Raw genomic sequence first — 12,095 nt, 5'->3', positions numbered from 1 at the left:
ACTGCACTGTGTCAGTTTTGAAAAATAAATAAAACCCTCTTTGACTTCAAACTAAAGCAAATCTCTGATGTTTGTCAGGCTTTTGTATTATTGCTCTCAGTAGGTTCTTGCCAAGACATAGGAATTGCAAACTGGATGAGGCAACAGCTATCTCAAATGGTCACTGATTGCAGCCTCTGCAGAGGAGTACAGGAATATCTCTCATGCACATTTCTGGAAAAACATCCATTTGGAGGCTGTTTACTTGTGCTCTGAAAAAAATGATGAGTTATCAGAAAAACAAGTTTTTTTTTTTTAAGAAAAGAAAGCCTGTGGATAGTTGACGTTGAATACTGTGCCTGTAGAAACATGAGGAAGAGAAGGATGGATCTATAATTTGTGTTACTTGTAGAAAGTAGCAGCATATCTCAGTGAAATCAACAATATTAAAAAATAAGCTAGTTATGTAGTTCAGCACCTGTGGGGAAAATATAGAGCATAGAAACATCTTGGGGCTTGGATGAGTTGGTTTTCAGCACTGCCTTGAGTCACCATAAGTAGTTTGAGGCAATTTTTATCAACTTGAAAATTATGTTTGTTATGTTCTTGGAGAACTTGCCTTGAGTGCACTCCTTGACATCCATGTTGATCCTTATCTGTTTGTGTGGCTTTTGGTGCATACAGTCAATTTGCTCCCCGTAATAGCACAGACCTTCTCATCCCCTGCAGGACATACTCCTACAAGCTCTTTGGCACTGCCCTGTGTTGTGCCAGGTCTGCAGAACCCCCAGGATTTGTATAAATCTTCCTGTCTGCAACTTTCAGTTGCATCTCAAAACTGATGCATAGCCTGACCTGTTTCAGCTGTTGAGTGCGGCAAGACTGTTTACAAGTGGCAAAATCACAAGCAAAACAAGCTTCTAACTATGCAGTTTTCAGACGCAGTAATTAGGAGACCAGTGAGCTGTTGGGCAGACAACAAATCCCAGCATATCCGTTTCACACCTATTTGGTGAGGTACTAATGAGATTTAAGCACTGCACAGCTCTGATTGACCTCTGCACTAAGTCAGATAAACATTTCAAAAACATTTATACGGTGGTTGTTATAATTCTCTGAGATATCTGCTTCTCCTTTAATAATTCACCCTTATGCTTATTGCACTGGATAGCTGGACCTCCTTCTGCATGCAGAATCTTTTCTCTTGCTGTTTTTTCTCTCTGCAGGCTAAACTTATCGGCTGCTAGTACATCACCAGCCACCTGCTGTGGGCTATGTATCTGTTTTCTTAATTGCAGTGAAATCATTTATGCCAACTAATGCCACATTACAACAGCATAATTTAATTTGGAGCTGTTCATTATAGTTCTATTACCCTTCAGCTTTGGCATCCTCCCAGAAAAGGACCCATGTGTAGTAGGTTAGACAGTTTCTCGAAGTGATAGAAATGCACCCCACACATCTCGCTGCCAAGTCTTTTCTGCTACAGAATTCTCATGGAATTACATTTATTGGGTTCTGCTTGTGTCATGCTGAAAAGCAATAATAATGGCATTTTGTCATAGACTACTACTCTGGATTGCAGTCTTTGGGTATTCTAACTTAATCGTGTTATACTAGAAAAAAAATAAAGATTTTTAGAATGCATTTCACTGTCGCTTGCTCTTAACGTGAAGCCTGTATAGAACTATCCACTAAGTTAGCAGACATCAAAGCTTAGATGAAATTCAGGATGCCTCACAATTATTCTGTATTGGGATTGTAATGAAAGCTGAACTTGTGAGCATTTTGCTTTTTGTAATAGTTGGAATTTAATGCACGTGGTTTAAAGCATATGCTCCATTATAATTGAAGGTGTTAATATGCAGAATGTGGTTTTGTAAACCGTTCCACTGTTTCTCTAAAAGTATTTATAGTACATTTTTGCAATTAATCAAAAGCAGACATTGCAAAAATGAAAATCACATTTATTGCCAAGATAATAAATGTCAAGTATACTGTTAGACAGGCTTTGTGTTACTTCAGTTGCAACTTTAAAGAACATTTTAAGTGATTGGAAAAGGGAAGTTTATTAAAAGCTCAGCAGGTCTTCTCTGCACTCTACTGTTATTAGTGTAAATCATTGCATCGTGTGATAGAAAATCAACCAACACGTCAGGAGCAGTTTTTAACCAGGTCTCCTCTGTAAATACCATTAGCTGCAGGAAGAACTAAAACCACAGACCTCCCTGTTTCCTCTGACCACTAAATGCAGTGAGATTTTAGAAGAAAGAGTAGTGCAAACCACCCAGAGCAGGTAACTGCTAAGCTTGGCTTGGGATGTAGCCACAAACCTTTGAGTAACGACTGGACGGCTGACAAAATTAAACTGGTTTTCCATTCACAGGAAAAATACAGCCATGTATTTTTTCCCCATAGCAACTGCTTTGCAATGGGGGAAATATTTGCAAGAGACATCATCGGAGTTCATGAGCATTTGTACAGAGTAGCTTTGTTATCTGAGAAGCCTTATCACAGGAGGTGATTGCTAACACTGCAAAGTGTTTTCTAGACATCAATGAAGGGGAATTAAAGCTGGAGTAAGCAGGACACATGTGACAGCAGTGTAGAATATTCAGAGCACTCTCACCGCTGGATAAATGTGGTAAGAAAAGCTGCACACAAGTTATGGAAGTAAAGTAGTTTCTGTTACCTAAGCCTGTTACAGAAGAATTTGTTGTGAGGGACACACGGTTTATGACTGCCACTAGAAGTCCTAGTGTACCAGTGATCTGACTTCTGCATGCCTACGGACTTTTCTGCTCTCAGCAACTCCAAGGCCTGTCCAATGTTGTGTCTGACTCACCCGATTCAGCCTTAATGCAACTCCCTCCCAGAAACACAGAGCACTGCCTACAAACCAGCATTGCCAGGGACTTAAATAAATCCAGTCCCATGGAACAGATCCATGCCTGGGACACTACTTGGTTTTTTGTAACTGGTTAGTACTCATGTCAGCATTTGACTTCACTCCAAGTGATGCTCAGCCAGCAAGGAAGGACTTGATTACAGCTTTCCACAGGACCAGCCCACACCTAGCTAATTCACATGTGTGCCAAAAAATGGAAGAACACAAACTAGTTAGGTTTCGGTCTGAATTTCATAATTCCACCTCCACAAGATGGTATTTAGTTTTAATTCCTGATTTCAAATGGAAAGGATCAATGTTTTTGGAGATACTGTGAAGTAGAACTACAGCCCTGCAGCAAGACCTACCTCCAGCCCTTCCCTACTCCACTTCAGTTTCAACACGGAAGTGCACTTCAGTTGAATTTACCTTCATGCTTCTTTTGTGGTGAGAAGATTTGAAATTGCTTTTTGAATTCCCATAGTGACCAGAAGGGACAATTTGGACTTCCAATCCTTTAAGAAGCCTGTAGCATTTCAGCATCTCCTTTCACGTAAATTGGCCTCAAGCTGTGTGTGTGATGGGGCACCTTGTGTCACACCTATTCAAGCAAACTTTCATTTTTCTTCTGTCTTTTCTAAGTAGGTCTGCTGACAGCAGTTGAACTACCTACAATCTCGCAGTGAGTTGTCAGCAGAGATAAGTAGAATTGGAAGAAACTGGACATGCTTGTCTGAAGTACTCAGTAATATTATCTGCCAATATTATCGGCAAAACTCACATAAGCAGTAGTGTTCTAAGTGTCATAATGAGCTCATTCATTGAAATCTGAATGCCATTTATGTTGCCCTTTGATAATAATTCGTGATTGCTACTCAAAGAACGCCATCCTGTATTCAGTACAGCTAAAAATTAGGTGCATAACCCAGATTTTCCATTGCAGTCTGAAATGCTGTAAACGATATATTACAGGTATCTTTGCATTTGTGTTTCAATGGGTTACAGCCATGTCATGTATTTTTTAAAAAAGAGAATCTTGTTGGAATTTATTCCAGGAAAATGTGTGTGCAGATTACAGGTATTCTTTGGAGAACTCTAGACATAACATTTTTAGCGCATAAAACGCACATTATGGCAATTGTTGGCAACATCTGGTCGCTTAGTTACTCTTATTCATATGTTTTGAAGATTTTGCTACTTCAGATTTGTCATAAGACACGCCTTATTTTTGGTCTTGGTTTTTCTTCTATCTTTGCTTCATCTCCCTTTTAATTTACTTGTTGCTGACTGTGAGGTGTTTATCTTTTGTTTCTTCCTCTAGACAGGACATTTTTTAATAATTTCTGAGACACAAAATTTCTTGAAAGGTATAATGCTGTGATAACTCTCCTTAGCTGCTTTTTATCCTTGTGTTTAAATGCCAATTTAAACACAGAAGTATTATAAAACTGTGTTTGATACTGATAGGCAGGCAAAAAACAAAGAATGGTTGGCAGTAGCATGCGTAGTCTTCTTCCAAACAAAGAGGAAGAAGACATTGAATGCAAGTGATTCAAAACTTGTTAAACTTGTTTTTAAATTTCTAAATTTTTCCTCAAAGTGCAGAGAGTTTACTCAAGTGGCTCTTCTCTAGCAAGTTCATTCTTTTTTTTTTGGGTCATGCTGTGACAGGGTCTTGGCAAAAACTGTTTATCCACTCTTGGCTCTTTTTGTCCTGCAGAAGCTCCACTGCAGTGACAAAAGTTCTCTTGCAGAACTTGCATGTTTCAGTGTTTCAGTACTTCTGTATTTAACTCTTAAAGGCATTGTCAGCAAATACAGGAATATAAAGACCAGCATACAATTCAGACCAACAAGCTATTTAGCCCTGTAACTTGCCTCCAACAGTAGACACCGTTCAACAGGTCCATGATACCTGAAATAATTTCCAAACTGCTAAGTGCATTTCAGCTTTTCCCTTAAGGCATTCCTCTGCAATCTTCTAACCAATGAATCTTTGAAAGTTTAAGTCTTAAGAGTTGGAAGGCTTCATCCCTCCTATTCTAACAGTTTACTAGGGGCCTTGGAAGTCTCTCAGTACCAGTCAGTATCTCCTGTTTGTTGCTTCTGTCTTTCCATTGGCTCTCCTTCATTGAGTAGTTGGGACTCTGCCTCTAGGAGAGTTCTGTTGGATTTTAGATTTTCTGCCTTTAGTCATCCAAGAGGAAAATTTACAGAGTAAGATTAATAAGGCGATGTGCAGTCATAGAATCACCAAGGTTGGAAAAGATCTCCAAGATCATCTAATCCAACCATCCACTTACCAACAATGTTTCCCCACTACCATGTCCCCAAGTACAACATCTATTTTGCCCTGAACATCTGGAAATCAGATCTCACTTTTGGTGGAAAAAAACCTTGATGTCAGCCTTAATTTGTTCATGAGTCTTCAGTGCTACTTTTGGTAGTACTTGGTACTACTGGCATTTGGTACTATCTAAGGCTATGCTAAAAGTCACAGAAGGAAGATGTAGTGAACAAGCATCAGATGCTGAATTAGCAGAAGAAAAATATTGGCAAGGTTAAATCATCTCCATAGGTAACAACTTGCACTGAGTACGTGTGTTGTGTTGTTTTCCCCTTGATGGTCTGTTGCTGTTGAGAGTTAAACAAACACATCTGGAAGTCCACGGGTCAGAGAGAAACTCTTCAGTGCAGAATTCGGGAGTTCTTTCTATGCTATTACGATAAGCATTTCTGTGTTAGTCACTGATGGGTCAGGTGCTCTACATAGCCTTCTGTCCCATGGTTCAGCTTAAGAGTAGAAGGAAGCATCAGCAGACATACATTTCGGAGCATGTTGAAATGCTCACAAAGGAAAGGGCAGAGATAAAGGTGATAACGATTCCTGAGGTGAGAGTGATGGATTTTATCTACTGGAATGAGTGCAGAGGAGCATTTCCTCTGTTCAGCCACATTTTCCTCTGTACACCCACATCAGTACAGTGCTTTGTTCAACTGATCCGTCCTGCGCACCCTGACGTGTGTCAGGAATGTGAGAAAGGATTTGGAGAGATTCAAAGCAAAGCAAACTCCAGAAAAGCAACATGTATGCTATTTGCTGTTAAACATGGAGACTGTTCTCTCATCCAAGTGATTTCAAAGAGGCACTTCCTACTTTGAAGTAATAATAGCTTGCCATATTTGGCAGTTATTCACTCCTGGTTAACTGGGTTTAGATTTTTTTATCCCATAAAAACTGTCACTGCACCACATATACAGCAAAGAGAAAATATGTATGCAAATAGGACTTCAGTCTTAGGGGCAGAAACTACTTTCCAGACCATAAGATTGCAGCATGGAGCAAAGCTTTCACTTTAAGGAAAGTCTTTCACACTTTAAGGATTTTGCAAGGAACTGGAGGGTGATTTGGTATTCTGTGAAGGTTTTATAAAAGTGTGCATTGAATCATAAGCCACCCTACATCTGAGAAGCTTTCCAACATCTCTCTGCTGTGGTGACTCCTACATGTGAGTTGTATGCATCATCTAGCCATTGAGACATTGCTCAAAAATTAAGGTTCAAGTAGAGAAATGTAACATGGGTTCTAAATCTTTCTAAATCTGACCACTTGCTGCTAATGAGCCCTGAGAGCTTTACATCCAGATTGTTGCAGCAAATCCCAAAAAAGACACATGCTCAAATAAATAAATAAATAAATAAATAAATAAATAGTCATCTTCCCTAAATGAAATAGGATTCAATACTCAGAATGGGGAGAGTTGTTGTACTCGATGTTTAATGTTGTGTGTTTACATGAAATAATAATGGAGCCTTATTCGGTGGGTGTTCTTCTCAGGTTCTCTCTCACATGTTCTCATTACTTGATGCTGCTTATTTTAATGCCATTCTGGTGACAAAGGAACACCTAGCAATTCTGCTGAGTGTACTGACGTGGAACCTGTTGTTGAGGTTTGGGTTGATTTTTCCACCAGCCCAAACTGTGAAAAGAGGACCGGGAATAGCAGAAAACAATCCCTTGTGCCAAAAGGTTTACAGACAAAATGAAAATATTTGTGAACTTGCTGAAGTTACTTGGGAATCATCAGGCTTTGTGGAGAAGAGGATGAAGAAGAGAGAAAGATAACGTAATAGAATGCTGTGGCTTCAAGTATTTTCATCCATGTTATGTATGTCTGTGTGTATAATGTACATTTTTTGCTTTTTTAGCTACTCAACCTGTTAGTAGCTGTATCCAGGACATAATGAATTATATTGAAAGCTGGCCAGATGTGATTTTCTATGGGGAGAGTTAATAACACAGAATAACTTTTTTTTTCCTCAAAGACTTTACACTATCAGTAGAGAATCATGGTGCCTGCTGGGACTATGGGTATTCTTTCAGTCATTCATTACTGAATTCCATCTCTGCTGTGTTTCAGCAGTCATAGCAATACTGGTTTTGATCTGGCCTATTCCACACATTACATGTTTCCTTTATGGTGTAATGGAGCATTATGCACACAAAGGTAATAGATCTCAGTTTATATTCTCTTCTCCACGTCCTCTGTCCAACAAATTTGCTCTCCCTATATGCCATCAGCATCTGGCTTTTTTTTTTTTTTTTTTTTTTGAATTTTCTTTTTCTCTCTCTAAACAGACACAGAAAGTGCTGATGTAAAACAGGACTGACAAGTGTACAGAGCTGTCAGGATCTGAAAGCTTGCAGATGTTTGTCTGCCTCTTACTGCTGGGATTGGACTCCAAAGGCTGTGGAAGGTAATAGGGGTTAAGAGAACTATTTCTGATTCAGCTCACAGACAAAATCATCAGGACTTTTCCATCCTCCTTCCTTAGTGTGCTGTCACCTGCTCAATGAGTGATTAGATACATTCTATTCTATTCTAAACACAGGGAGGAAAATGAAAGCATGGAGTTGGGGTTCACGGGGTAACAGAATAGCAGGGATTGGAAAGGACCTCTGGAGATCATCGAGCCCAAACTCCTGCTAAAGCAGTTTCCCTATGATAGATTACAGAGGAAAGTGTCCAGGCAGATTTTGAATATCTTCAGAGAAAGAGACTCCACAACATCTCTGGGCAGATTGTTCTAGTGCTCTGTTACACTCACAGTAAATATTTTTTCCTAATATTCTGACTTCCCATGTCCATATTTGTGCCCTTCAATACCTGCTCTGTTGCTGGGCAGTGCTGAAGGGGGCCTGGCCCCATCTACTTGACTCAGGATTTGAACCTCAGAATGGAAGAATATGAGGGTTGCTGATAAAGTCTTAAAAGGAGATCAATGGTGGTAAACTGTAAAGCAACTCAAATTTCATTTAATGAGGATGTTTTCATTCAGATCCTAAACTGAACGATTTAGTAGATCCTGCAAAAGATTCATGAGAATACAGAGCATATCCTTTATATTCTCAGTTTCTAATGTGTTTTATCTTTGGATACCACTGCATAACTTGTTTCATTGGGATGGGTGTCTCTGTAAGTGATGGTGACCACCTTTGCTCTTTTCCCTTTTGTTTGTGCAGAAAACAAAGTTAGATTTTAGGAAATTTGCTTTTTCTCCTGAGTATCCATTGGCTATGCAACTCGTGTTTATAATACATACTGCAGTGGTGGTTTTGTGTTGGTTTTCTTTTTAAAGTGTCTTTTAATTCTGATTTCTTGAATGTAAGACTCTTATTTGTAATAGTACTGGCTTAGTGATCTCACTCTGTAAAAACATTAAGCAAAACATGAAACTTAATCTAGAATGTGAGTAGCCATAAAAATTATGTGCTCAGTGTTTGGAAGCTGCTTCATTTGTGAAATCCTTAATCCAGTGCAAATTTGTATTCATTGTTTTGCATTTGCAGTGGGATCTTGGCTTACATAGTTTGGATAGTATCTATCTATGATCAGCATTTATCTGTTAAGCAAAAGTAGTGCATTCATCTGTATAACAATGAGATGAAGCTTTCTGCTTAAATGGTAGACTAAGATTAGAGAGAAACTACAAAGAAATGCAAAAATAGTCTAATTTGACATAGTAATGATTGTTAAGAAGTATAACATTCTTTGTGAGAATGTGAAAGTTATAGAAGAGTATAATAGAAGCAAATTAACATTCACATACCTTTCAAATTGGATGTGTCATCAGAAGTGAGAGAGTTGTTACAGAGGAGCAAGACTGGAAGAACTCAGCATAGAAAAGAGCTTTGTAGGAGAACTTCCAAGTCTTAGATAAGGTCTTAGATCAAGTGTTGGTGGGAGGTGGTATTGTGCATAGTCCAGTACAGCTTGAGTGCATATTTTTGTCTACCTGTGGAAGTATATAATGACCTTCAAAATTTGAAAATCTTACTTTGTGATAATCTGAGAAGCAAGAAACCTGGATTTAGAGCCAGTCTTTCAGGATTCATACAATTCTGAGACTGCTTACAGGGGCAGAGATGCCTGTGTTTGCCCTCATGCTGTTTTCTTTCCCTCATGGTGTTTTTATTGAGGCAGTCTATTTTAAGTGGGAGCTGAAAGATGGAGACAGGAGATAAGGTGAGGAGCATCCCTGCTGGCTAGTTGCACAATACATGCTACAGGAGAGGAACAGTTTTCCCTGTCTGCTTGTGTTCAGCTCTTGTGCTGAGCACGGGATTAAGGAAGCTTGTAACTGTAGACATGATTCTTTCATTTCTCAAGTATGTAGCTCTCCCATGACAGTTGTTTTCTGTCAGATGAACTGCATGTGTTCTCTGAAAAGTCTGAATTTCAAGCTGTTACGACAGTTTTAATAGTGCTGTGTTGTTGTAAAATGTAGCCCTATTGTTTAGCATTGTGTCCAGAATCACAAACTTATCAGAGAACTTGAGACTGCTGGGTGTTGAAGAAGTTTCCTGCCATGAAAATAAAACAAGAAGATCACAATTATTGTAAAATAGATATTTTCTTATTCCTTTCTGTTTTGTTTGCCATTCTCAACTTTAGCACTCAAAGGTCACAGAACCTATGTAGGGGTGGACAAGGATGGGTACAGGCTGCCCGTAGAAGTTGTGGAGTCTCCATTCCTGGAGACTGAATAAAGCCCTGTCCCAGCTTTGCTCCCCAGAAGTCTCTTTTACCATAATTATTGCAGTATTCTATCTACTAATGTGGATTGGAAACTCCCAAGTGGCATTAGTCACTGCATCCAAAGCAAAACCACTGCTTCATGAGCATGGGTACAGATTGCCCATAGAAAACCACAATTATAGTAAAATAGATATTTTCTTTTTCCTTTCTTTCTTGTTTGCACTGCTTTATGAGCTTTTCATGAAGCTAATACAGACTTCCTATGTTTTGAAAGATTTATTGTGTATAAAATTGAAATGTGCTACTTGTTGCTAGAGTTCTACTCAAATACCAGTAAGATAATACTTTAAAATCATTACCTTTTCCTAGAGCCTAAATAATATTTAAATTCCTCTGTAGAGTTAGATATACTACTATCTCCTTTTGCTGCAGAAAGACTGAACATTTCCATGAGTTGGATTTTATTGATGCATGTCTCTCATCTTAGTAACAGTTTGGCATCCTGGTTCTGGAAGAGAAGTGAAATGTGTGTACTAAGGTGTTTAAAAAAGAGCACCAAACCTGAATTTGTGTAGAAAAAGCTGCTGTCAAACATGAGAAACCAATTTGCTAATTGAAGTTTGATGATCTGGGCACTTTCCAGTTCACTGAAATCTTAAGGGAAAGCTGTCTTTGGAAGTGGTAAGGTTGTGGCTGGAGGAAGGTGTCTCTTCAAAGGAGAGGTTTAAACCTGAGAGAGAAGGGGTATCTCCAACAATAGTGTACAGCTAGCTGCACCCGGAAGAACAGATGCAGCCAACAGAAATGGAGGCTTAGATGAGAATACCTGAACCGGGGTGGGAGATTCTGGTGCGGCCTGATAAAAATCATGTTGCCTCAACATGAGTCTGGCATACATGTATTCCTGCATTTCCACTGGGCCTTCTAGTGGAAGGGCATAAATGATCAGTGGATGAAGTAGGTCCTTCACAAGACCTGGGTACTTGTGGATTTTGGGGAAAAGTGCATCAAACTGCCTTGCCCACATCCTGTTTCTCCAACAGGGAGGATGCGGAGCCGTTCTGACTCATTGCTAGTACATTAAGATGGTAAGCAGAGAATGGGCCTGTTAGTACCTAATTAACCTACCCCAGCTAGTCTTGTTTCTCCAGCCACTCTTGTTGCCCATTGGAAACACAAGTAAGATTTCTAAATCAATGGGCAAGGTCATATAACTGAAATCTTTCAAGCAAAAAGGCACTGATATTCACTCAAAAATTAGTAGTGATAAAGTCGTAGTTTCTAAACAGATGTTTCAATACAGAGCTTTCTCCAGTTTTTAAACTCCTTCAGTTTTCAGCAGAATATTCTGACTGGAAGAAATTTGTTAACAAAGGAAAAGTCTGTTTGAGAAGGCAAAAAAAATAGGTATTGTTGTGCATGAGGAAGGAGACAACAGGAGATGGTATTTCATTGTAATAGGGGTCACGGAAAAGACTGGAACTAGAGTGGAACTGCCCACACCAGTGAGAGGGGATTTTGTTGAGAACACTGGTGCAGATCTATTGATTCCTGTCTTACAGATGCTTGGTTGGTTAGTTTTTGTTTTGATTCCTTAATTTCTCAGTGGCATAGTTTTCAACTCCAGATTTCTTTGAAGCTGGATATTAGAAGCAGTATTTTGAAGTGATCCTCAGTGTCAGAGTTCACTTATTTCCCCCAAAAAATTGTCACTGTAATTGTATGCTTTGCTTTTTGTGCTCGCCGTAGCAGCTGTGCTCTATCTGTTCATCCTGGTGACTAATGGCAGAGTTTAGATGTAATTCTCTACCGATTATGATCATATATCATAATTCTATCTTGCAAAAGCTATACTTTGGTAAAAGGGAATGTAGTATCATTTGTATTTATGGTCTTGTTCAAAGGAGTGATGTGAAGTTAATTGGAAGGTTAATTAGGAAAGGTTTAATCTAAAGGCAACAAGTCTAATCTCTACTTTCAGATTCATGAGAGTGCACTTTTCACTCAGCTCTTCCAATAAAAGCAACGCTCCTTAGAGATAAAGATCTCTGACACAGCAGGCAATTCCATTTATTTCAAGGCAGTAAAAGTTCACAGGAGTGCTCACCTGGAAATGCAGCAGGGGGATTCTAGCTGTGCGTGCTGCTGAGGTTGTGCTGTACCAGCCGCTCTAATCCTTCTTGCATGTT

Source organism: Lagopus leucura, unplaced genomic scaffold, assembly GCF_019238085.1.
Source record: "Lagopus leucura isolate 7727_CA_CO unplaced genomic scaffold, USGS_WTPT01 Super-Scaffold_739, whole genome shotgun sequence".
Taxonomy (NCBI): domain Eukaryota; kingdom Metazoa; phylum Chordata; class Aves; order Galliformes; family Phasianidae; genus Lagopus; species Lagopus leucura.
This window is presented reverse-complemented; position numbering follows the sequence as displayed.